The following is a 24,741-nucleotide window of genomic DNA, read 5'->3' on the forward strand; positions in this document are numbered from 1 at the left end:
ATCATATAAAGTGACACATTTAGATGAATTAGCCAGATAAATGAACGGTGTAAATGCTGAATGTTCTCCAGGGCCCCTCTGTGCTGTTTCTGCCACACCCTGCTGCAATAACAGGTAGCGGACAGGCACAGTGACACTGCATGCGCTCACGTAGCATGCGCTTCATCACTTTTAAGCAATATATGTATCATTCACACCAGGCAGATTGCTAATACAACAAAAAATCACAAAGTGGGAGGTTTATAAGAACTGATGGATCTTCATAATCTCTTCTTAAATGATTCCTACTCCTCACATAACAGCAATATATTGAACAGAGTAAAAAATGAAAGGTATGTGGTGACGTTAATCTCGGTTAATGAATCCTTTATTGAACACACTTACTGAGTCACTGAGCTCTGCTGCATGCAGAGAAAAGACGCATGAATAAAATGGTATCACTGTAAAGAATTGAATAAATAAGAAAGGCAAAGCAAAGCTGAGCCTACGTCAGAACAGTAGCCATCAGAGCCTGCGTTGTCATCGTGTTTGTCTATTATATCCTCTGCTCTTCTCTTTTTTTCTTGCTCTCATGAGAGAATGCGAAATGTTATATCTACCACTCCTTGGTTCCTTTCAGACGCCTGATGGAAAAAGTACGTCAGAGGTATGGAGCAGATTCACCAAGACCCTACCTCTCCACAGATTTGGCTACCGCTATGTGTAACAAACAATATTATTATTGGCACAGTTCATTTCCAAGCCTGGCAGGCAGAATTAAAGGATTGCTTTTACTCTTTGCTATCAAGAGTTCTTATACGGCAAAATAAGAGGTGTGTATTGCTTACTATAATACAGCACTGTTAGTGTTTGTATAACCTGAGCAATTGAGGTTTATATTGTATATTTTGACTGACAACTACTTTACAATATTATCCATTAGGCAGGCATAGGCATCATAATAACAAAACAAAACAAAAAACACCTTGTATTCTTAATAATTTGCAATATTAGGCTAACTGACATGTACAGAGAAAAATTAAAGCAAACCTGTCACAGGTCTTTGCAATAGACATGTGAGTGACCATACTATGAAATATATATAATTAGAAGTTAAAGACAAATCACCTTAAAACAAGGCAAAATCGGACACTAATCATGCAAGTTAGTGTAAGTATTAAGAATGGAAATTAACTTCTAAAATTAAAATCTCCCTCTTGAACCAGTGCATGCTTGCAACTCTGCACCTATAAATACAGGCTTATGCTAGGCTTATGCTAATTTCTAAAATGTAAATACATAACTGTAAAATGTACACACAAAGTAAAATGCACTATAAATTACTTTCTTCCTGTGTTGCTGTCATTTATAGTATGCAGGAAATATCTGACAGATTTTGGAATAGTTCATCTCCACATCGGATATTCTCAGTATTACCTTTATTATTTACAAAAAGACTCCAAATAATCTAAGGAAAGATGCCGGCCAGCCTCTCTACTTGTTTGTGCACTATTTTGGAAGTTGCACCAAGCAGCTTCAGTTCAGTAAGTGCTTTTGTAAATAAAGAAATACCTGAGAGTACCCCTTGAAAAGATGGACTAGTCCAAAACCTGTCAGATTTTTACTGCCTATTGTAGGAAAAAAAGTAATTTATAACACATTTTAATCTGGAAGAAATCTACATTTTGCAGGTAGGCATTTAAAATTTTACATTTTTTTCCACATTAGCTGTCCTTTGAGATCGTTAGACACCACTATTTCTTGATAAGAGAGCTGGGGACTTGCATTTACTCATACAGACACATGTGCCCATATGCAATTCTCTTTTTCTCCTGAGTTTTTGCCTAAGTGATAATTTTACATCTTCTCTTTAAAATAATTTTAAGCATTTTGCAATTGAAAAAAATACCAAAAGTGGTAGAAAAAGCACTATCAAAGTTAATTGTGCATTTTTTTTGCAATTCCCATTTTCACATGAGTTTTCTCCTACAAGATAATTTTTCATCTTCGATTTATAATAACTTTTTAGCACTTTGCAATGGAAAAAGGACCAAAAAGTACAAGAAAAAGTACTATCAAAATTATTTTGAGAATTTTTTTGCTTACTGGGGGTTTAAACACTTGAGGACCTCAGTGTTAAACCCACCTAAAGACCAAGCCATTTTTCACTAAATTGGCCACTGCAGCTTTAAGGCCTCGCTGCCGGGCCGCACAACTCAGCACACAAGTGATTCCCCTCCCCTTTTCTCGCCACCAACAGACCTTTCTATTGGTGGGGTCTGATTGCCAAATCCCCCACCCCCGATGTTTGTTTATTTTTTGCCAAATTTTTTTTTTAATAAAAACATGTATTTTTTTTTTATTTATATGTTCCCCCCTCCCTTCGTCCCACAGCCTGCCAATCACTGTGATCAGCTGTCATAGGCTTCAGCCTATGACAGTGGATTACTTCTGTCTCCCCCAGGGAGACAGTCGTGTCACATGGCTGTCCCCAGTACAGCGCTGTACAGACTAATTAGACAGCAAAACAGTCTCCTAGTGGTGATCGCACCATCATTCAAGAAGGGATGCGCGCACAATCTCCTGCAAAATAGGACGGCGACCTTACGCTGATCGGCTTTAGGCGGTCCTGGGGCTGCCACGGCCATTGACGTGACACGGTCGGCTAGAGGTTAAAAGACATTTTATTGACAAATTTAAAAATTTCACCTTGGAGAAAACTCAGGTGAAAAAGTGAATTGCGCATGGGCCCATATGCAATTCACTTTTTCACCTGAGTTTTCTCCTAGGAGACAATTTTTCATCTTCTATTTAAAATAACTTTCAAGCACTTTCTTAATGAAAAAAGTACCAAAAAGTAAATGAAAAAGCACTATCAATACTATCTTGAGTATTGTCTTACTTTCTGGTGGCTTAAAAGGCATTTTATTCACAAGTTTAAAAATATCACCTAGGTGAAAACGCAGGAGAAAATGGGATATGGGCCCTTGTCATAAAATGCCTGTTAAAATATCAAAATAATTTTGATACTTACTTTTTGGTACTTTTTCAATTGTAAAATACTTTAAAGTTTTTTTAAAGAAAGTATGAAAATTATCTCCAGGAGAAAACTCAGGAGAAAAAGATAATTGCATATGGGTTATTATGTTAACAAGGTATAGACATATCAACTTGGAGAAAACTTATTCAATTCACTTTTTTTCTCCCAAGTTTTGTAATTGAAGATCATTTTTAATCTTCTGTTTAAAATAACTTCACAGCACTCTTTTCAACACTCTTCCTCCTTGCTGGTGGCTTAAATATTATTTTGTTAATAATGCGTGAACATATCACCTACTAGAAAACTTAGGAGAAAAAGTGAATTGAATAAGGGCCATGCATTGTACTGTAATGATTGAATTCTGGGAAATGTGGTGTGGAGGCTGTCACATATGCAATTAACTTTTGCTCCTGAGTTTTCTCCTAAGTGATGTTTTTACATTTGTAAATAAAATGCCTTTTAAGCCACAAGTAAGTAAGAAAATACTCAAAATGATTTTGATAGTACTTTTTCACCTACTGTTTGGTACATTTTTAGTTATAAAACGCTGGAAAGATGAAAAATTATCTCCTAGGAGAAAACTCAGGTGAAAAAGTGAATTACCGGTACATATGGCCCAGCATGATTCATAAAACAAGTGATATCTCATTATGCCCCATATGCAATTAACTTTTTCACCTCTGTTATCTCCTAGGAGATAATTTTCAACTTCTCTGTAAACTAACCAGGGATGAGCAGAAACTACGCTTACAAATGTACGCGTAGCAATGTAAAGCTACGCATAGCTTACGTCCACTATGTGTAGTTAACATGTGTATTGCGTAGCGAACTACGAATGCGTTTCTCGCGTCTAATTTTCCGCGTGCAATTGTATGCTTACAAATTTTTACGCATTGGAAAGGGGAATGTACGCATAGAAAAGTTCCCGTTATAAGCATTTAAAGAGGAATTAATCCGTAAAATTTTATGCAGACGGGCATAAGCATCCGCATACACTACACTTCGGACTACGCGTAATTGCGTATTTTAACGCGTAGCCTACGAACTGCTTACAAAGCGAATATTTGATTTCGAAGCCATAGTTTAGCGAAGTGTAATTGCGTAAAACTATACGTAGTTTCAGTATAGCGAAGTTGGCTGACTAAGACCATCCCTGAAGCTAACTTTTCAGCATTTTACAATTCAGAAAGTGCCCAAAAGTTGGTGTAAAGGTACTATCAAATTTATTTTGAGTATTATCTTGCTTGCTGGTGGCTTAAAGTGGATCCGAGATGAACTTTTACTCCTTGCATAATTGTGTTCCTTACATATAGTTTATAGGGCATTCCTCAAGCCAAATACTTGTTTTGTTTTGTTTTAATACTATAATTTCCTATAAACTAAACAAGCCACACCCACAGCTTCTCCAGAGTGCCTTGGCGCTTGCAAGGGATTGTGGGATTTCAGTCTGGGCAGGTGAAAAAGGTGTTACTAGCTATAGATTTCAGAGGCAAAGTTTTCACAATCTGAGAGCTGCAGTGCAGATACAGATCAGTTGCCTGTGTAATGGAGGAGATAAGAGTGGAGTTTTCACAGAATATGCAGATTAGCATGCCTAGATACAGATAAGCTTGCCTGTGTGTGTAATTGTGTAATAGTGACAAGCAGAAAACATGTCTGCTCCCATTGTATCACAGGAAAAAATATTAATATACTGTTGAAGCGGTTTGAAGATAGATTTGCTGTGTAAACTATCTAAACTTTAGATAAGATATATAGACAAGTCACTTGTTATATTTAGTTTTTCATCTCGGATCCGCTTTAAAGTTAAATTGGTGGATTAAGTTGTGAAAATATCAGCTGGGAAAAAACTCAGGAGAAAAGTGAATTGCATATAGCCCTATGACCCTTATCCAATTCACTTTTTCTATTAAGTTTTCTCTTAGGAGATCATTTTTCATCTTCTGATTAAAATAACTTTTCAGCTCTAGGCAAATTGAAAAAGTACCAAAAAACAGGTGAAAAAGAACTGTCAACATTTTTCTGAGTATTTTCTTGCTTGCTGGTGCTGGAAAAGGCATTTTATAAATCAGATGTTAAAATATCACCTAGAAGAAAACTTGAATTGGATCAGGCCCTATGGCCCATATGCAATTCACTTTTTCACATGAGTTTTCTCCATGGAGATAATTTTACATCTTCAATTTATAATAACTTTTTAGCACTTTCCAACTGAAAAAGTACCAAAACGTACTTGAAAAAGTACTATTAAAATCATTTTGAGTATTTGTTTGCTTGTTTGTGGTTTAAAATGCATATTATTGACAAGTTTGAAAATTTCTCCTAGGAGAAAACTCAGGTGAAAAAGTGAATTGCATATGGACCCATATGTCTTCATTTATGGATTATCTCTCCTTATGGCCATACTCACTAAAGATCAGTTAGGTTGCTGTGCACAGGGACCGATAATGCCTGAGGGGGATAAAGAGCCAATCACTTGGGCGATATCGCTGGGCCAAGGCTGCACAGATGCATAGTCAGCCTATGGACTGACAATGTGTACTGTTGCAGTGGTTGCGGGAAAGGGGAGGGGGATGGGGTGAGGGCCGACAGAGTGGCTCAGAAGTGATGTCATGTGGTGGGCGCAAGGGGAGCGTGGAGATCAATGGTATGGACCACTGCTATGCCCAATTGATCTGCCTGGTGGATTGCTGGGTAGTCGGTGGTTGCTTTAACCACTTGACACCTGAGGCATTTTTTCTCTTGTGGACCAGAGCAATTTTCACCTGTCAGCGCTCCTCCCTTTCTTTTTCCAATAACTTAATCACTACTAATCACAGCGTAATGATCTATATCTTGTTTTTCTTGCCACCAATTAGGCTTTCTTTGGGAGTTACAGTATGCCAAGAATAATTTTATCCTAAATGCATTTTAACATGAATAATAAGAAAAAAAATTATAAAATGCATTCTTTTTCAGTTTTTGACCATTATAGTGTTAAAATAAAACATTCTACCGTGGATAAAAGCCACACATTTTATGTGCCCTTTTGTCCCGGTTATTGCAACGTTCAAAAAATTTCCCTAGTACAATGTATGGCGCCAATATTTCATTTGGAAATAGAGGTGCATTTTTTCAGTTTTGCGTCCATCACTAATTACAAGCCCATAAATTAAAAATTAATAGTAATATACTGCCTTGACATCAATTTTTAAAAAGTTCAGTCCCTAAGGTAACTACTTATATTTTTTTTTTATGTAATTCCCCCCTCCCCCCTTATATAAATAAAAAAAAAAGTTTGGGTATTATGGGAGGGTGTGGGAGGGAAATAGTTAATTATATCAGTCAGTGTGGGGATTTTTATTAAATAAAAAGCAATTTTGGTGCAATATACTTTTTGGCCACAAGATGTCCTCAGTCGTCATTTCCGATTCACGTACGTAAGCACATGAATCGGAAGTAATCCGTGGCTGTGTAACACAGGAAGATACAATGAATGCCGGCGTCTCGTAGACGCTGGTATTCATTGAATCGGGGACTTAGATTTATGAATGGGACCTGCGGTCCCATTCATTAACTTCCCCTCTATGCGGCGGTAACGGCGGTGCGCGCGCACGCGCAAACGGGAGCGAGCGGCGGCTGCATGCCGCTGCAGACTTGTTTTCACGGCCCTGCTGCATCCTGTCTTTTTTCCAGGGCCGTGATTATACTGCATGGCATGCAGCAAGTAGTTAAACATGCCGGACTATTGGAATAGGCAGTCGTTATCAGCCAACTCAGCCGGCTTTAAGCTAGCGCCTTTAAAGAGGAACTCCAGTGAAAATAATGTAATAACAAAAAGTCAGTGTTTTCCTATTGTAAAATCTTTCCTCTCCCTGATTTACAGTCTGACATTTATCACATGGTGAAATGTTTACTGCTGGCAGGTGATTTCAATGACAGGACTGTAAAACAGCTGTTATTTCCCACAATGCAATGAGGTTCACAGACAGGAAACTGCCAGGACCATAGTCCTCACAGTCTCCTGTGGGAGAGGTTTCACCACAACATCAGCCATACAGAGCCCCCTGATGATCCGTTTGTGAAAAGGAAAAGATTTCTCATGTAAAAGGGGGTATCACCTACTGATTGGGATGAAGTTCAATTCTTGGTCACGGTTTCTCTTTAATCTATTCTAACCCCAACAGGTTGTAACCTCAGCAAACATTTTGACTAAAGAAAGTGATTATTAGGTGACTCATAGCACTTACCTAGGAAGCACATACGCGGAAGATAAAAACTAAACCTTTTAAAGGGATGGTGCAATAATAACGCAATTTTTGATAATCAGCTTTGATATAGTAATTCATCTATTTCATTGTGTCACAATTGTTATATGGGGTATATGGGGTGTGTGCAATAGATTAGGAGACTCTGTGTGGGTTTCAGGTGTTTGTATGTGTTTGATAATACATTTTCAATTTTGAAACATAGCAGAGTCGCCCAGAATTATTTATTTGAGGTTGTAACCCCTGTTAACCATTCATGACCCCTCTAAATCATAATGCTTCCAAGACTTGCTATTAGAAAATTAATCTAATCTAAATTTAACATAGTTCTGTGTAGCAGTGTAAATCACTGCTTTGCTTTTTAAAGGGAACTAAGCACATTTTCTTTCACTGGAATTTCTCCTGGCATAGAAGCTGCCATGTTCCCCCCTCCCCTTCTCACAGTCCTTATTTATACAAGTCAGAGATGCTATCTTGACACATTGACACTCACAATGTCTTTGAAGAAACTGTCCTAATTACCCACCCCTCTGTTGATGAAAAGGTATTGTTTACTTCTTGGTAATTACCTCAATAAAACAATTAGCTTCCTGAAATCTCTGTGGCCTGCTGAAGTAGGCTAATAAAACTACTTTGAATGTAAAATAAAAAATAAAATGCAAGTTTATTTTAATAATGAGACATATTGTAGGCATGCATTTTTCATGTGCCATTGAGATGTCCTGAGTCCTAAAAATGGTGTTCGGTTCACTTTAAAAGGCGATAAAGATGGAAGCCTCTGTTTCCCTGTAACTACAGGTTTCTTTTAATGGGCCAGTATGTAAGCTCAGTAGGCTGAAAGAGCCTTGCCAAGCAAGCACAACTTCAGTATTAAAAGTTAACATTTGTGTATTACATCATCAGCCTATAGATATGAAACTACTGATCACCGAGTTTTCAGTCCTTTACTGTGATGGTTGTTCTGAATAGAGGTGAGCTGGCATTTCACATTACATCAGGTTTGTAGCAAAACTTACATCACAATTGGGAAGACATTAAACACGTCAATACCAGAGCAATTTGTTGCCTCTCAGCAGTGACAGTACTGCATCAGTTTTAACACTAATAGCTTTCTCAGTCTTCATGGAAACCAACCGGAATAGGAGAAGGTTTTGTTTTTTTTCAAAGCAAGCATAGCTTTTCAGTAGTAATAAAATTATACAAATACCATTTTGCTTTCGTGGTCATATTTAGGGCAATCAGAGCAAAAACAAGGTCGTATGATATTTTCCATATTGCTTTTAAAGTTTAAAAACAGAATTCCCAAAATAAGTATATCCATTTATTTAACAATTTACATTTAAAATGTATAAAGCAGGTTTGTGTTTTTGTTTTTATCTGAAAAAAGTGTTTAAATGAAAAGTAATATTTTGCACAGAAACAAAATAAATGAGCATATGACCCAAAACATATTTGAGAAAAAATTGGCCTATTTTTACATGTAAGATTTATAAACAATTATTTTCTAGCTAAAGAGACTTATGACCGTTTTAGATGCAGTAAGGAGAGTTACATTTACCACTTCCCTACTCTAGGGTTTCCCCCTTAAAAACCAGAACTATTTTCTACATTTCACCCTCCTCTTATCCATTAGCCATTAACTATTTATCACACCTACATTATCTATACCTGGGGGGATTTTTGCCACCAATTAGGCTTTATTTAGGTGGTACGTTTTGCTATGAATTATTTTATTTTGTATGCATTTTAAAAGGGAAAATTAAGAAAAAAATGGAAATAATAACTATTTCTCTGTTTTCACCGATTACAGTTTGAAAATAAACAGTGCCACTGTAGAAAAATACTTCATATTTTATTGATCAGTTTATGCCCTTTATTTTTTATTTTTGTTTAACACTTAAAATGTATTGAATTTTTAAGAAATTAACAGAGGTAACAAAGATTAGCACATAGTAGTTCATACATACTCTGCGAAACGACAGGAGCACAATGATATAGAGAACTATAATACTGCAAATATCAAAGAATGTACAACAGGATTTGAGGTCAAGCAGATTTAACAGTGTATTTCCTTATGCAATTATACAATAATACCATTAACAATTGGTCTTATCTTTTGTGCTATAAAAAAGAGAAAGGAATGGAAAGGAAGAGAGTCCAGTAGTACAGAGGACTCAGTAGAGAAAAAGGAAGAAGAAAAAGAATTTTAAGAACGCTAATTGCACACAGAGGCTGGGTCTGCATACCCCCCATAAATCATACGCTGAGCTGTCGGCACGCAGCATGTCACAGCTGGGTGTTTACCTTCTATCTGTCACTCTCGCCACTCCCCCGCCTCCTCCGGGGGAGCTGCGAGAGTGACAGATAGAAGGTAAACAGCCGGCTGCGTGTCAACAGGTCGGCGTATGATTTATGGGGGGCACAGCAGAGCGCAGGGGGCCTGTGGGGGGTTCAGTATAGCAACAGAGGCTGGGCAGTATATGCAGACCTAGCCTCTGTGTGCTAATTCACATTCTTAGAACCCACCTAGGGTTATCTTTAAAGCACTGAAAGTTTGCCTGCCCATTGAAGTCTATTGCGGTTCGATAAGTTCGCAGGTTCGCAAACTTGCGGAAGTTCGCGTTCGAGGTTTGCGAACCTAAAATCTGAGTTTCGAGCCATCTCTACTAATGAGAAGTCTATAATTGTCTAACCATCAGGAAAAATGCCACAACTTTGACTATTTTTAAAGTAGACATGTAGGGTTATTCAATCATGGGTAATTGGTAACATGCAGATTAGTGTGGTTTGGCTGAAAGTTTCCTAAATTTAACCATAATTTTGAAAATTACATATTTCTTTGTTCTTTATTCAATTTCTCACTTTTTTTTTTAGATGGCAGCGTAAAATCACCCCAAAATCTATTCTACCACTTGTCACAGTGAAACTGGTACCCCATATGCCTGACTTAGGTAGGTCTCTCTGCGCACAGTACACTGCTAAACCACTTCACATCTAGACCTCATTTCCTCCCTATAGACAAAGCAGTTTTGACAATTTAGCTATGTCCCTGTTTATTCAGCAATAACTTTATCCCTACTGATGACACCTTAATGATACATATATCATTTTTTCAAGACATACTAGACTTTCATTGGGCAGTGTTTTTTTCACAACAATATTTTTTTCCATGCATTTTAGAGGGAGAAAAAAAAATGCATTAATTTGCAGTTTTTACCTTGTATTGGTACCGTAGATAAAAACCCCAAATTTTATTTGGCTATTTCTCCTATTTATCACAAAACTTAAATTATGTTCATGTCACAATTTATGGGGATGATATTTGATTCTCAAATAAATAAATGTGGATTTTTGCTACAGTATGTCCATTTAATGCAGTATTATCCCCTCCACCCTGTACTGATAGCCAGAAGTGCCCCAGTATTACCCCTCCCCTTTCATATTTAGACGTGCCCAAGTATTAGCTGCTCAGTATGGATAGCCAGGTACATACCAGTATTAGCCTGCCCCAGTATATATAAGCAGATAAGCCTGTTTATTAGCCCACCCATATAGGTAGCCAGGTGTGCCTCTTTGTTATCCCCCCCTCCCCAAGATAGCCATATGTGCCACTTTATTAGACCTCAACCCCCCATTGATACCTAGATGTGTACTTTTATTATCCCCCACCCCACCTCCCACACCATAGATAGCCAGACATGCTCCTTTATCTCCCCACAGTATAGATAGCCAGATAAGCCCCTTTATAAGCTACCTATGTGCCCCCCCCCCCCATAGACAGACAGATGTTCCCATTTGTAGCCCCCACCCCATAGAGTTAGCCAGATGAGCCCCATTATTCTTCCTCAGTACAGCCAAATGTGCCCCTTTATACCACCCCCCGTAGATAGCGAGATTGGGAGCTTAATTGCCCCCCTTCCCCCACAGATAGCTAGATGTGCCTCTTAATATGCTCCCTTTCTTTAAATATCCAGGTGTGCTTCCTTATCCCTCCCTCCCCCCAGGTAGCCAGGTGTGTCTTCATGCTGCCCACCCAAGCAGAGATTGGGCAGCAGGTAAGCCAATCAGGATTACTCACCTGTCCATTCCAGTGACGATCGAGCACCCTTCTGTACTCCACCTCTGTCAACCTCACTATGCTGAATAGATTTGGTCCCGGCTTGATGACCAAGCCGAGATCCAATCCATTCAGCATAGCAGGGCTGACAATGACCCTGATTGTTAAATATTGTATGCTGCCTGATCGCAGCAATGGGGGGGGGGGGGGGGGGGGTGGTTCATCGGAGGGTATCAGGTGGAGGTTATCGGGTGGGGGTCAGACTCCTGGGAGGGCATCTCTCATTAGTTTAGTTAGTGGGTGGGAGGTTAATGAGCAATTCATATGCAAATACAGTGCAAAGACCCTGGCATTTAGTAGTGGAGAGGTTAAAGCAAAATTTAGTCAGGTGTATACAGTATGTTACTTTGGTCAGTAAATATCACTTAATGGATCTTTTAACAACTCTTTCACCTACATTTTCTTTTAAGTGATGCTTACACTCCTTGTCAATAAAACATCACTAGCAAGCGCACTCACAATAATTTTGACAGTACTTTGAAAAGTTACCATATTTTTGAAAATATTAGACGCAATTTTTTCTAACCAAAAGTCAGGGTAGGTCAAGCCGCGTAGCTAGAGGGCACCAATGAACCTGGAGGTACAGTGCCCATGGAGGATGACTGTATACAGTGGCGGCATCTTCTGTATACATTAGGGCAGGCTTTCTCAACCAGGGTTCCCTGGAACCCCATGGTTCCTTGAGCACTCTGCAGGGGTTCCTTGGCATTTTCCCCCATCGTGGGGGAAGTATAATAGAGCACACTATAATAGGTGGTAGTGTAACAAGAAGCACTGCATTGGGGGCTCAGGAGACAGTATAATGAGTGGCAGTGTAATAGGGAGTAGTGCGCGTGCAAAGTGCCGCAATTTGCGCGAACGCGGACTTTTGCGCGCGCAAAAGTCTGCCAACGGCTTTTCGCGTGCTAACTGTTTAGCACGATTTAATATTCCAGAAAAAAGTGGAACAATGCAGAAAATGATATATACACAAGATTTACAAAAAAACAAAGTAAAGATTAAAAAATAAAAGTTACAAAGATTCACCACAAGACAGTTTGCATAAAATAAAACGGGAATAAACGTTACCAACATAAACAGAGCATTGTTTGCGTGGAGCACGCAGTCTGGTCAGGAACCAGGTTAGTCCTAGCATCGTTGCTATCTCCAAAGAACTACAACTCTAAGTCTTCCTAGCTGAGGTTTTATAGCCCGATTTGTGGCCCAGGCCCCCTCCAGGAATAATCCAATTTCCTCAGGTAAAATTATATTTACACACATTAAAAGACTTTTTGAGTAAGGCTTCCAACTTCTTCAACATTTCCAGCCGGCTGTCATATGTAAATTCCGAGCTTCTGTGCATCAAGGCACACTGCAGCCACTCGAGGTGACAATAGTACCCATCTGAGACAGTATTTCATTTCAGATCAAAGGTAAAGACCTGACTGCTATTGGCATAATAAGCCATTTCCTGGCCAGAGGCTAGCCAGCCAATTTAGCAGTTCCTGCTCCTATTCACAAGCGTTCGCCTTCAGATGCAAATGTAGTTGTCATTGACATACAGACAATCCCAGCTTCCCCCAAAGCCAGACTGGGTTTTAGCAGACATACACATGTGACAGAATACACAGCAGACATAAAAATGGGAAATATGGCTTTCACGAGATACAACCTGGCTGCTATGTTCTGCATATTACCGTACATCAGTGGCGTAGGAATCGCCATAGCAACCATAGCGTTGCTATAGGGCCCGGCTGGCCCTACACCACAGGGGGGGCCCGCAGCTGAGACTGAGGACTTAAAAAAAAATATATAAATAACTGTGACAAAGCTGGGCACCACCGCCGGGCCCCTCTCCCTCCCGAATCCCCGCATATAGCCTCTAATGGGGGACTATTTTGGGCTGCGGATTGATCTCTCCTGGCCGGACCCGACAGTTACTCTGTAGTTCCGGCCAGCATCTCTTCACAAGTGACTACCCTTCAGTTCCGCCCCTTTCCAGCTGCATCAGCCAATCAGGGGAGGCTCTCAGGCATCTGAACCCAGGCGCGCCAGAGAGGAGACAGGATGGATAGAATGGATTGCAGGCAGTACACACATCATGCTGCCACAGCTTCCTGGATGAAGAGAACCATCCTCAGCACACATTCAGCAAGCAGTGCACTGTCCCATCTGTCTAACACACGAGTGCACTGCTGCTGCTGCTGAGAGAGGCTCCACAGACATGTGCCTGACAGTGTGCAGCCCTGCAATGTCTGCAAACTGTGAGTACTAATCCTATGGGACGCTGACAGGCTGTGTGCAGGGAGCTCACTTTGCACAGAGATGGGGAAGGGAGATAGACGTCTGGGTGCAGACAGAGAGAGGCTACTAAGGAAGTCTGTAGCAGCCAGTGGTCACGTTATCTCCTTTTTCCTGCTTCTTCTTTTCCTGGTCTTCTTTTCTTTCTTTCTCCCCAGCTGTATTTTTCCCCTCTACTGTCTCTCTCTTGCTCTCTTCCTGCTATCCCTCTCTGCCTGTTAGCTATCTCTATGGCAGCCATCTCTCTGCTTCTAGCTGTCTCTCTGCCATCTCTATTCCCAGCTGTCTCTGGCCCTTAGCTGTCTGTCTCTGGCCCTTAGCGGTCTCTGCCCCTTAGCTGTCTCTGCCCCTTAGCTTTCTCTCTCTTCCAGCTGTCTATCTGCCCCTCAGATGTGTGTCTCTGCCATCTCTATTCGCCAGCTGTCTCCCTTTCTGCTCCCTCACTTACTGCTCCCTCCCTTTTGCTGTGCCTCTCTGCCCCTCAGCTGTGCCTCTCTGCCCCTCAGCTGTGCCTCTCTGCCCCTCAGCTGTGCCTCTCTGCCCCTCAGCTGTGCCTCTCTTCCCCTCAGCTGTGCCTCTCTGCCCCTCAGCTGTGCCTCTCTTCCATCTCTGCCTGCCAGCTGTCTTTCTCTCTCAGCTGTCTATCTTCCCCTCTCTCTCTCTCTCTCTCTCTCTCTCTCACTCTCTCTCTCTCTCTCTCTCTCTCTCTTTGCCCCTCAGATGTGTGTCTCTGCCATCTCTATTCACCAGCTGTCTCCTTTTCTGCTCCCTCCCTTTCTCTCCCTCTCTGCTGTCTCTCCCTCTGTCTCTCTGCTCCCCAGCTATGTCTCTCTGCCATCTCTATCTGCCAGCTGTCTTTCTGCTATCTGCCTCTGCTGTCTTTCTCTCTGCCCCTCCGCTGTCTCTCTCTTCCATCTCTGTCTGCCAACTGTCTTTATCTCTCAGCTGTCTATCTGCATCTCTTTCCCTCTGCCCCTGAGATATGTGTCTCTGCCATCTCTATCTTCCAGCTGTCTCTCTGCTGTCTATCTCTCTTTCTACCATTTCTATCTGCCATTGCTCTCACACTCACTCACTCACTCTCTCTCTCTCTCTCTCTCTCTCTCTCTCTCTCTCTCTCTCTCTCTCTCTCTCTCTCTCTCTCTCTCTCTCTCTCTCTCTCTCTCACATTCACACAGATCTCTGCCATCTCTATCCACTAGCTGTCTCTCTCTGCTGTCTATCTGCCTCTGCTGTCTTCCTCTCTGCCCCTCAGCTCTCTCTCTCTTCCATCTCTGTCTGCCAGTTGTCTTTCTCTCTCAGCTGTCTATCTGCCTCTCTCTCTGCCCCTTAGATGTGTGTCTCTGCCATCTCTATCTGCCAGCTGTCTCTCTCTTCCTCTCTGCTGTCTCTCCATGCCCCTCAGCTCTCCCATCTATCTGCCAGCTCTCTCTGTCTCTGTCTCTCTCTCTCTCTCTGTGTCTCTCGGCTGTCTCTCTCTCTGCTCCGAAGGAAAACAGACAAGTTAAACTCTGTGCATAAATGCAGGGTGTGTTTCTCTCTAATTCCCCCTCATTTGTGGCTGATCACAAGCTGTAACTTGATCTCTCCCCATGTCACCTGACTGCCATGGCAGAAAAGCTCATATGAAAGCACAGGATGTTAACAATTTGTCTGCCTCCATGAAAGCAGGAAGTAGAAACAGTGCAGATGTATTGAAGGAATTGTATCAGCTGTAACAAAGAAATGTTGTTTTTTTCTTTAAATGTTGTAATGCTGTTATGTATCTTTTTACAGCACAAAGGAAGTTATGAGTTTTGATCCACTTTAAAGGAAACCTCTGGGGTTTTTAAAAAGAGCAAGTCTTCTTACCCCGGGCTTCCTCCAGCCCCTGCTAGCAGCTTATGTTTCCCTCCCAGCAGCAGCTCTGCTCCCAGCCGGTCCAGGTTCCCTCCGTTGCAGCAGCCGACCTGGCGAGGTCGGCAGGCTCTGCACTTGCATAGGCACAATGGCTGTCAACCTCGCCAGGTGGACTGCTTCAACAGAGCAGACCTTGGGCCACCAGCTGGGAGCGGAGCTGCGGCGAGGGACACTGCTAGGGTTTGGAGGAGGCCCCAGGTAAGTAGATCTGCTTAAAAAAAAGTTTCCTTTAATCAATAGAGATTTTTCCATCCAGTCTGATTACATTTTAACGTAAAATGGATCAAAAATATTGTTCTGACTAGACGAAAAATCTTTTTTGATGGTTTGGGACGGGTGTGTGTGGTGGTGGGGGGCCCATGAAAAAAATTTGCTATGGGGCTCAGTCATTTCTAGCTACGCCCCTGCCGTACATATCATCATCACCACATATATCCTCACAGTGAGAGTAGCTGGGATTGTAGTCAGTGTAGGTTGGAGTTCAGTCAGTGTAGCTGGGAGTATAGTGAGAGTAGCTGGGAGTGTAGTTAGTGTAGCTGGCAGTGTAGTTAGTGTAGTTGGGCAGTGTAGCTAGGATAGAGACAGTCTGGGGGAAGAAATGTCCATAAGATGCCCAATCACCATATACACATCAGGTTTAGCATTTTTCTTTTGTCCTGTAAATCTCGTTGTATCTTATAATCCAGAACTTCTTATAGTCTGAAAAATATGAATCAAAAGATGAAAAAATATCTTCTAGGAGAACATTTAGGAGAAAAAGTGAATTGATAATGGGCCTTTATGTTTTGGATCCTTTGTATTGTTTTTACTTTTTTTTCAACAATATTTTAAGTGAAAAGATTTTCTACATTTCACATAATAAACAAAAAACAGAAAAAGCCCCCCATGTGGCAGGGTTACGGTAAAGTATTTTCTGCTGGTATTGACAGTAGAGAACTGGCTTGACTTACTGGGGTCGTTTATTGCTGATTAAAGAGAACCCGAGGTGGGTTTGAAGAATATTATCTGCATACAGAGGCTGGATCTGCCTATACAGCCCAGCCTCTGTTGCTATCCCAAACCCCCCTAAGGTCCCCCTGCACTCTGCAATCCCTCATAAATCACAGCCATGCTGCTGACAAACAGCTTGTCAGAGCTGGCTGTGTTTATCTCTATAGTGTCAGTCTGCTGCTCTCCCCGCCTCCTGCAGAACTCCAGTCCCCGCCTGCATCCCTTTCCTCCTTGCTGATTGGAGGGAAGGGACGGGGGCAGGGACCGGAGCTATGCAGGAGGCGTGGGAGCAGCTGAGACTGACACTACAGATGTAAACAGAGCCTCATAGCATGGCTGTGATTTATGAGGGATTGCAGAGTGCAGGGGGACCTTAGTGGGGTTTGGGATAGCAACAGAGGCTGGGCTGTATAGGCAGATCTAGCCTCTGTATGCAGATAACATTCTTTAAAAACACCTCGGGTTCTCTTTAAGTTTCCTGGTTACCCATGCTACTTACTGATCATTACTAGACTTGTAAGCCTGCATACATTACTGCTAACTACTAGACCCTAGTACCCATGTTACATTTTGCTAATTACAATGCTTGCATACCAAATTTGCTCCAATTTCCTTAAAGGGTACCAGAGATGACATGGTGAGATATACATGTGCATATACAGTGGCTAGCATACAGACACTTTTGCTGTTCCCCTTTTCTTTTTTCCCTGCCTGAAAGAGTTAAAAATTAGCTATGGAACTGACAGTTTTTCTCCAATCGGCTCACTGATAACAAATTACAGCTATAAAACACTTTCCTAAGCAGATACATGGGCTTTTTACTGTGAGAGGAAAAGATAAAAAGGTCAATAGTTCATGTATTTCCACTCTGGGACTTTTGAGACACTGCAATTGAGCAGAGACTATGAAACATTCAATTTGCTTCGTAAATGTTTATACATAAAATAAAACCTTGAGAAATCGAAAAGAGTCATTTTTAGGAGTAGAAGGAAAGATCCAATTGTTTCTCATTAGTTTATTTTCATCTCTGGTTCACTTTAAACAGGTTAACTGTGTCACTTATTTCTGATTGCTAGACTAGAATACTTGTGTCATTTATTTCTGATCAATAGCAGGGTTGCCAAGCGTCCGTATTTTTACGGACTGTCCGTCAAAATGCTCTTAAAAAAACGCTGTCCGTATTGCCCGTATTTCTGAGGCACTTGTCCGTCCAAATACACATAAATTGAATTGCTCTCCTTTGCGCATGCGGCATGCGCTTCGTTCTCCCTCTCTGTTCCCCCCTCCCTCAGCCTCCCTCCTCCCGTCCAATCACAGATTGCCTTTTCGCAGCTGGCGCCTCTCTCTGCCCAATAAGAGAGAGAGGTAGCTACGTCATGCAGCCCGGCCAGCCAGTCACGAGGAGTACACGCACGATACATAGAGAGGAGCAACATGCCAGCAAGGGGAATGGCCTGTCACCAGCCCCGGCCGCTGCCTTCAACTATCCTGCATCCACCCGCCGCCAGGCCAGCCACCAGAGAGAGAGAGAGAGAGAGAGAGACAGCCAGCCATGCAGCAGCATTCCGAGGGTGAGTGAGTCTGGTGGTGTGACGGGTCCCCCACTCCGCTCCTCCGACAGGACGTGAGGAGGACAGTCAGAGCCTCTCTTTCCCACTATAGACTCATCTGCGGCCTGCCACTATTACTAACACCTCCACCACCCGACTGTTAGTGCAAGGCAGCCCGCCGTCACAGCCACAGAGACTGTCATATCTCTGCTGCTCACAGCCTGTCAGCATAAATTCAGCTCTCCTGCAAGCCAAGGGGAAGCTGATCCTTGTGGCAGGCAGCGGCACATCAGCTGGAGGAATCCTCCGTGCTCTGCATTGTTATCTGCTATTCTGCTGGGCAGCATTCCTTGGAAACTTGAATGGGGTCACAGGAGGGATGGGAGCAGGGAAGCCGTTCTATAGGAAGGGCATGGGGGTTATTTGCATTGACAAGGAGTGAAGAGCCAGGGTGATTCACAGGTGAAATCAGAGCTGAGCTTTGTAAAGATAAGATCACTAGAATCCTGCTCTGAAAGGAAAATGTTTGTTGTCACTCTATAAAGGTTGGTTGTGAGCTGCTCTGATCAGGCAGGCAGCTTTCCCTTCTTTGCTATTGGGGTCTATAGATGTAAGTGCTGCAGAAGAGGTCAGTGCTATATAACTACATAACAAATTATACAGCAGGCATTGCATTATGACTGTGGTAGGGATTATATTGTGAGCTCCGCTGAGGACAGTGAGTGAACTGACTATGTAAAATGCTGTGGAAGATCATGTCAATACTAATAATGATGCCCAGAGCTTAGCGCCACTCAAAACTCTACTTGAAGTGAACCTAAACTGAGAAGGCTGTGGATTTTTCCTTTTAAAATAATACCAGTTGCCTGACTCCAGAGCCGGGACAAGGTCCTCCAGCACCCAAGGCTGAGACACCAAAGTGCGCCCCTCCATCCCTCCCACCCCAGCCGCCACACACTGATTGTAATTAGAGTAAGAGGCGCCCCAGGGCCCCTAACCTCCCAACACCTTATTCTTTGGTTATCTGCCTTGCAGTCACTGCCATGAATCCCCTTTTCTTATTTCTCTTTGCTTCAAACACAATAGGGGAATGATAGCTGAGTGAGTTGTGCGCCCTGTCCTACACTGCGCCCTGAGGCTGGAGCCTCTCTTGCCTCTGCCTCGGCCCGGCCCTGCCTGACTCCCCTGCTGATTCTGTGTCTCTAATACTTTCAGCCACAGCCCCTGAACAAGCATGCAGATCGGGTGCTCTGACTGAAGTCAGACTGGATTAGCAACATGCTTGTTTCAGGTGTGTGATTCAGCCACTACTGCAGCCGAAGAGATCAGTACGACTGCCAAGCAACTGGTATTGTTTAAAAGGAATCCTCCATATCCCTTTCAGTTTAGGTGCACTTTAAAAGTACGCTTTTGACTCCACCCCCAACTCCGCCCCCTGTCCGTCCAAAATTTTGGGTGTCCTGCTTTTTTAGGACTTTTGTCCGTCAAAAATTAGAAATTAGGTTGGCAACCCTGATCAATAGTCCAAGGTACCCATGCCACGCACTGCTGGGTATTAGATCAGGGTAATTGTGCTAATGTGTGCTGATTACTAGGCATGGATACCTGTTTCATTTGCAGTCACCGTATATACTCACATATATGCCGACCCACGTATAAGCCGAGATACCCACTTTTTCCTCAGAAACTAGGAGAAAGTGTTTGACTCGCGTATAAGCCCCCTCCTCAGTATAGCCCCCTCCATAGTAGCCAGATGTGCCCCCAGTACAAGTTAGCCCCTCTCCCCATAGCCAAATGTGACCAGATGATACGTCTGTTTCTCAAGACCCCAGTAGATGGCATCATTGGTATGAGACACAGCAATTGCCACATAGGAAAATGTTTCGATCATTGCACCGCTGACACATTGCTTGCACGCTCTGCTCCACAAGCCAGGGGGCACAGGTAGTCTTGAGCAGCGCACTCATCACACCATGTTGTAGGGGATGGGGGGGCACGGACACAGCAGGGAGCCAGCTGGCAAGAGTCACTAGTGCACGATCCTTGTGCCAGTAAAAAAAACATGCTCCACCATCGATTCTGCTCCACTGACTGGCATATAAGCGGAGGAAGTAACTTTTCAGTTAATTTTTTATGCTGAAAAATTAGGCTTATATGCGAGTATATAAACTGCTAGGCCTGAGTATCTGTGTTGTTTATAGCCATTTACTATGCCTGGGAACTGTTCCCACTGCATGCTAACCCTGGGAACCTCTCCCACAAATTGTTAGGCCTGGGGACCTGCACCACACCAGAGAAAATGACTCTGGTCCACCTGCACCAATACTGTGGAGAAGTCTCTCTCCAGCCGTCTTTGCTTGCCCTTACTTCTTTCTACAACTGCCACCAATACGAAGCAGGCAAGAGCTACATTTGAATAAATTGTGAAATTGTTTTTATTTTCATTTAGTGTCTTCTTGGATTATACTGGCATGTTTATATTTTTTTTTTTGCCCTATTGTAGAACTTTCATACTTCACTCCAGTTAGTCACAGGAAATTACTAGTAACTGGAGGTACTTTTGACCAAGATCATTAAAATCTTGTTTTTATTTATTAGTTTGGGGCATTTAATTAACCTCCTTGCCAGTTATCCCGAGCTCAGCTCGGGGTAACCTGCGCAGGAGGATTTCTCAGGCCCCGCTGGGCCGTTTCACACAATTTTTTTTCCCTACACGCAGCTAGCACTTTGCTAGCTGTGTGTAGTACGCGATCGCCGCCGCTCCTCGGCGATTCGCCACTACCCGCCGCGCCGAGCCGCCCCCCGCCCCAGACCACTGCGCAGCCTGGCCAATCAGTGCCAGGCAGCGCTGAGGGGCGGATCGGGGTTCCCTGTGACGTCCCGAAGTCCATCATCCCGCCCCATCGCCATGGCGACCGGGGAAGCCCTGCAGGAAATCCCGTTCTCAACGGGATTTCCTGCATACTCTGATCGCCGAAGGCGATCGGAGTGGGTGGGGGGATGCCGCCGCTCAGCGGCTATCATGTAGCGAGCCCTGGGCTCGCTGCATGATTTAAAAAAAAAAATTAAAACAGTGCGGCGCTGCCTCCTTGCCGGATTTTTTAGACCGGCAAGGAGGTTAAAAACGTTTTTGAGCATTACAGTGGGATTAAACTCTGTTTTTCAAATAATAAAAAATGAATACTAAACGTATTAAAATGTATATTGCCTCCCCAATAAATAATTACTACACAGTCAAGAGAATGAACCTATAGTCCCTTATTTCTGAAGCCGAGGAAGTCGTTTTTTTGTGTGATTTTTGGAGAGATTGTGGTGTAAATTTAAAGGTCATAAAGCACATAAAGAGATGGCTGTGCACCTGTCTCTTTAAGACCTTTTATTCAGTAAACAGCATACAGCCACGAATGCAACAGTTTGATAAATAGTAAAGATGCATCAAACCTTGGTGGTGGAGGGTGTTTGGTGAGCTGGGAAGGGTGACCAGGGGGTGAACAGGACAGCACCACAGCCGTTTCACGCCAGAACTGGCGCTTGCTCACGTGCAATGTCCTTAGAGAGACAGCGACATGCGGCTCCCTTCATAGGACCTTCAGGCCTGATTTGATAGAAGGTGGTACCACCAGACGTCCGGGACGGCCATGGGGACCTCTTTGGCATGCACCTATGCGGGTCTTTTCTTGGGGGCTTGGGAGGAGGATTATGTATCGAACCCCAGGAGTCCGTTTAGGCACAAAATAAAAAATTGGTCCCTGTACGTGGACGATGTGCTGGTCGTGTGGCGGGGAGGTAGGGAGGATTTCACGGCCTTCATGAGTTACCTCAATGACAACCAGGTGAACATGCGGTTCACTTCGGAAATAAGTGACGAATCCATTAATTTCTTGGATTTGAGGATCAGGCCAGAAGGTTTTGGTCTGGTCTGTGAGGGATTCAGGAAGGCCACAGCTGTTATTTCTCTGCTGCATAGAAGCAGCTTCCATCCCAAATATGTGAAGACCTCCCTGCCATACGGCCAGTATCTCTGTCTAAGACGGAACAACACCAGCTCAGACATGTATGAGGTACAGGCGCAGGATCTCACTGCGCGGCTGGAAGCCAGGAAATATGACAAGTGTTCCCTTGCAAAGGCTCAGGATAGGGCCAGGAAGGTGGATAGACCCTCCCTTCTCTCCAGGGACTTCGGTCGCAAAAACAACAAAAGAAAAAAGAATAACACCTTTACCTTCACCTTTGACTATACACCCATGTCCAAAAAGTTGACCCAAGTCATTAAGAAAAATTGGGGGATAATAACCAGGGATCCTACTCTCCAAAAGATCTTCCCCGACCCCCCCAGGGTTGCCTATAGGAGAGCCCCTACGTTGGGAGACACCCTCACTCGGAGTGAATATTGTTCTCCTCCAGTCACTAATTGATTGACAGCTAGACGCCCAAAGGGTAACCACAAATGTGGGAATTGCAGTTTCTGTAACAACATGTGGGAGGGCACGAACTACCGCTTGGGTAGTCTCCAATGGGAAGTGAGAGCGTTTATCACGTGTCAAACCAAGTTTGTTTCTTACGTCCTTTTTTGCCCCTGCATTTTCTACTATGTTGGCAAAACTACCCGTCCCTTGAAGGAAAGGATAGGGGAGCATTTTAAATCTATCAAATCGGGCAGTGGTTGCCCCAGATTGATTGAGCATGTAAGAGAGGTTCATGGTGGCAGGGCGAGATGTTTGAGATTTGCTGGTCTCCTCCATGTCGCCCCGTCCCGGAGGGGGGGCAACCGTGACCAGGAGCTGACCAGACGAGAGTCCAGGGTCATATTACGTGCTGAGGCCATGGGGCCCTTGGGCCTGAATGATAGATTAGAATTGTCATGCTTCCTTGACCCCTAGTGATCGTCCTTCTTCCTATATTTATGAACTGCATGCACTGGACCCTCCTGGTCTGATGTACTTCCCTTCTCCCACTGAGGAACTGTCCGCCTGCGCGGTGATCCTTTTCTTTGACCTCCCTTTCACCTGGGTATCTATGGCTGAGTAAGTCGACCTAATTTTCTCCTTGTTCCTCAATGAACAATGGTGTAATAAACACTGTCAGTCCCTCTTTTTGTTTGTAGGGACCGTGACCCCTTGATGGGGCAATTTGGAGGAGAGGGTATTATACCGAATCCTCCTTGCTCGATCCACAGTACTTTGGATGTCGTGGAACAGGGACAGCGGAGCTAAAAAACTTCGGCCATAGTCGATTTTTTTATGCTTAGCATGGCCAATATGGCTTGCTGTGACTAAAGTTGGATCTGACAACCAGCCATAGACCCCAGCATTCTCCATCGGTTAAGATCTTGGTCCTTGCTTGCCATATTTTTCTCTCCCTGGGTTCCTATCCCACTAACTTAGGGTACTCTCTTAATGCCCTTTAGGGGTTGTTCTCCTTTTCTGGGGCTCCTCTATCTCTTTAATGGTGTAAGATTGCTATTTTGCACTGTCTCGGTGAGGCTCCTGATCTTCTGTTCTGCTTTTTCTAGCTCGCTGCCTGATCTGTTGACCCTATGAGCAGTATGTAAATTGGGATGTCGTATACCCGCTGATCCTTCGTTTATTAAAACGAGGAATTTTATTAACCTTCCTAAGTATTTTAGGTTATTTTCATTCCCCCCGGTAGGAGATGATATGGTGGTGTCCAAGAGGGTGACAGCACCCTGATAGGTTATTGGACTCGCTCTGTCACCCCTAACCTCCCCCTTTCTTTTAATGGGGCAGGCTTAAGGGTGGTGTTAAGGGGGCTTCTTTGTTGTTTTTTAATATGCGAGAATAAAAGCATGATTTTATACAGGATTAAGTATTAACAATAGCTGCGTTATGCAATAATGCTGTTTAGGGGTGCACTTTATTATGCCCAATGTTTATGTATGCGCTAAGTCACATGTGTCATGAAAGACGTCTATCACTTTAAGCCCTTTACGGGCTCTTTTGTAAGTTTTCAAAGGTTCATAGTTCATGTTTTGTATTTTTGTATGCCTTGCACCCATGCCACAATTTTGTACGCATTAATCACTTTTCCCAAATTTATGTACGCATTAGGCACGCATCCCAGCAATGTTATTTAATATGCCATGCGGATTTTCAGCCGCATGATAGCGGATTCCCGCCCCCTCACATTCGACCTCTTCCTGTACACAATCCAGCCAATGAGACAGCGCCGGAGGCACGGCCTGAAGGTCCTATGAAGGGAGCTGCACGGCGCTGTCTCTCTAAGGACATTGCACGTGAGCAAGCGCCGGTTCTGGCGTGAAACGGCTGTAGTGCCGTCCTGTTCACCCCCTGGTCACCCTTCCCAGCTCACCAGACACCCTCCACCACCCAGGTTTGATGCATCTTTACTATTTATCAAACTGTTGCATTCATGGCTGTATGCTGTTTACTGAATAAAAGATCTTAAAGAGACAGGTGCACAGTCATCTCTTTATGTGCTTAATGTCCTTTAGTTGTGCTCTGCACTACTGTACTTGCTGCACGTCTCATGCTATGACCTTTACAGCTTATGGAGGAGTGTGTGGATTAAGTGAAGCTTTGTCATTACATGTACAAGCTCCTGCAGAGAGGCCAACCCTCAAGATACCCAGCCGGGTGCCGGGTGCAATTTCTTACTCCA

General features: G+C 43.3%; 1 long non-coding RNA gene across 1 annotated transcript in view; it reads left to right on the forward strand.

The window, feature by feature from the left end:
* The first annotated feature begins 625 nt into the window (after positions 1 to 625).
* Positions 626 to 24,741, forward strand: part of LOC137570812 (uncharacterized) — a 30,235-nt gene continuing 6,119 nt past the window's right edge. Inside the window, exons 1-2 of the long non-coding RNA XR_011031197.1 lie at positions 626 to 812; positions 10,141 to 10,217. This is a non-coding gene — a long non-coding RNA (uncharacterized lncRNA). The remainder of the gene's footprint in view (positions 813 to 10,140; positions 10,218 to 24,741) is intronic.

Source organism: Hyperolius riggenbachi, chromosome 4 (assembly GCF_040937935.1).
Source record: "Hyperolius riggenbachi isolate aHypRig1 chromosome 4, aHypRig1.pri, whole genome shotgun sequence".
NCBI lineage: Eukaryota > Metazoa > Chordata > Amphibia > Anura > Hyperoliidae > Hyperolius > Hyperolius riggenbachi.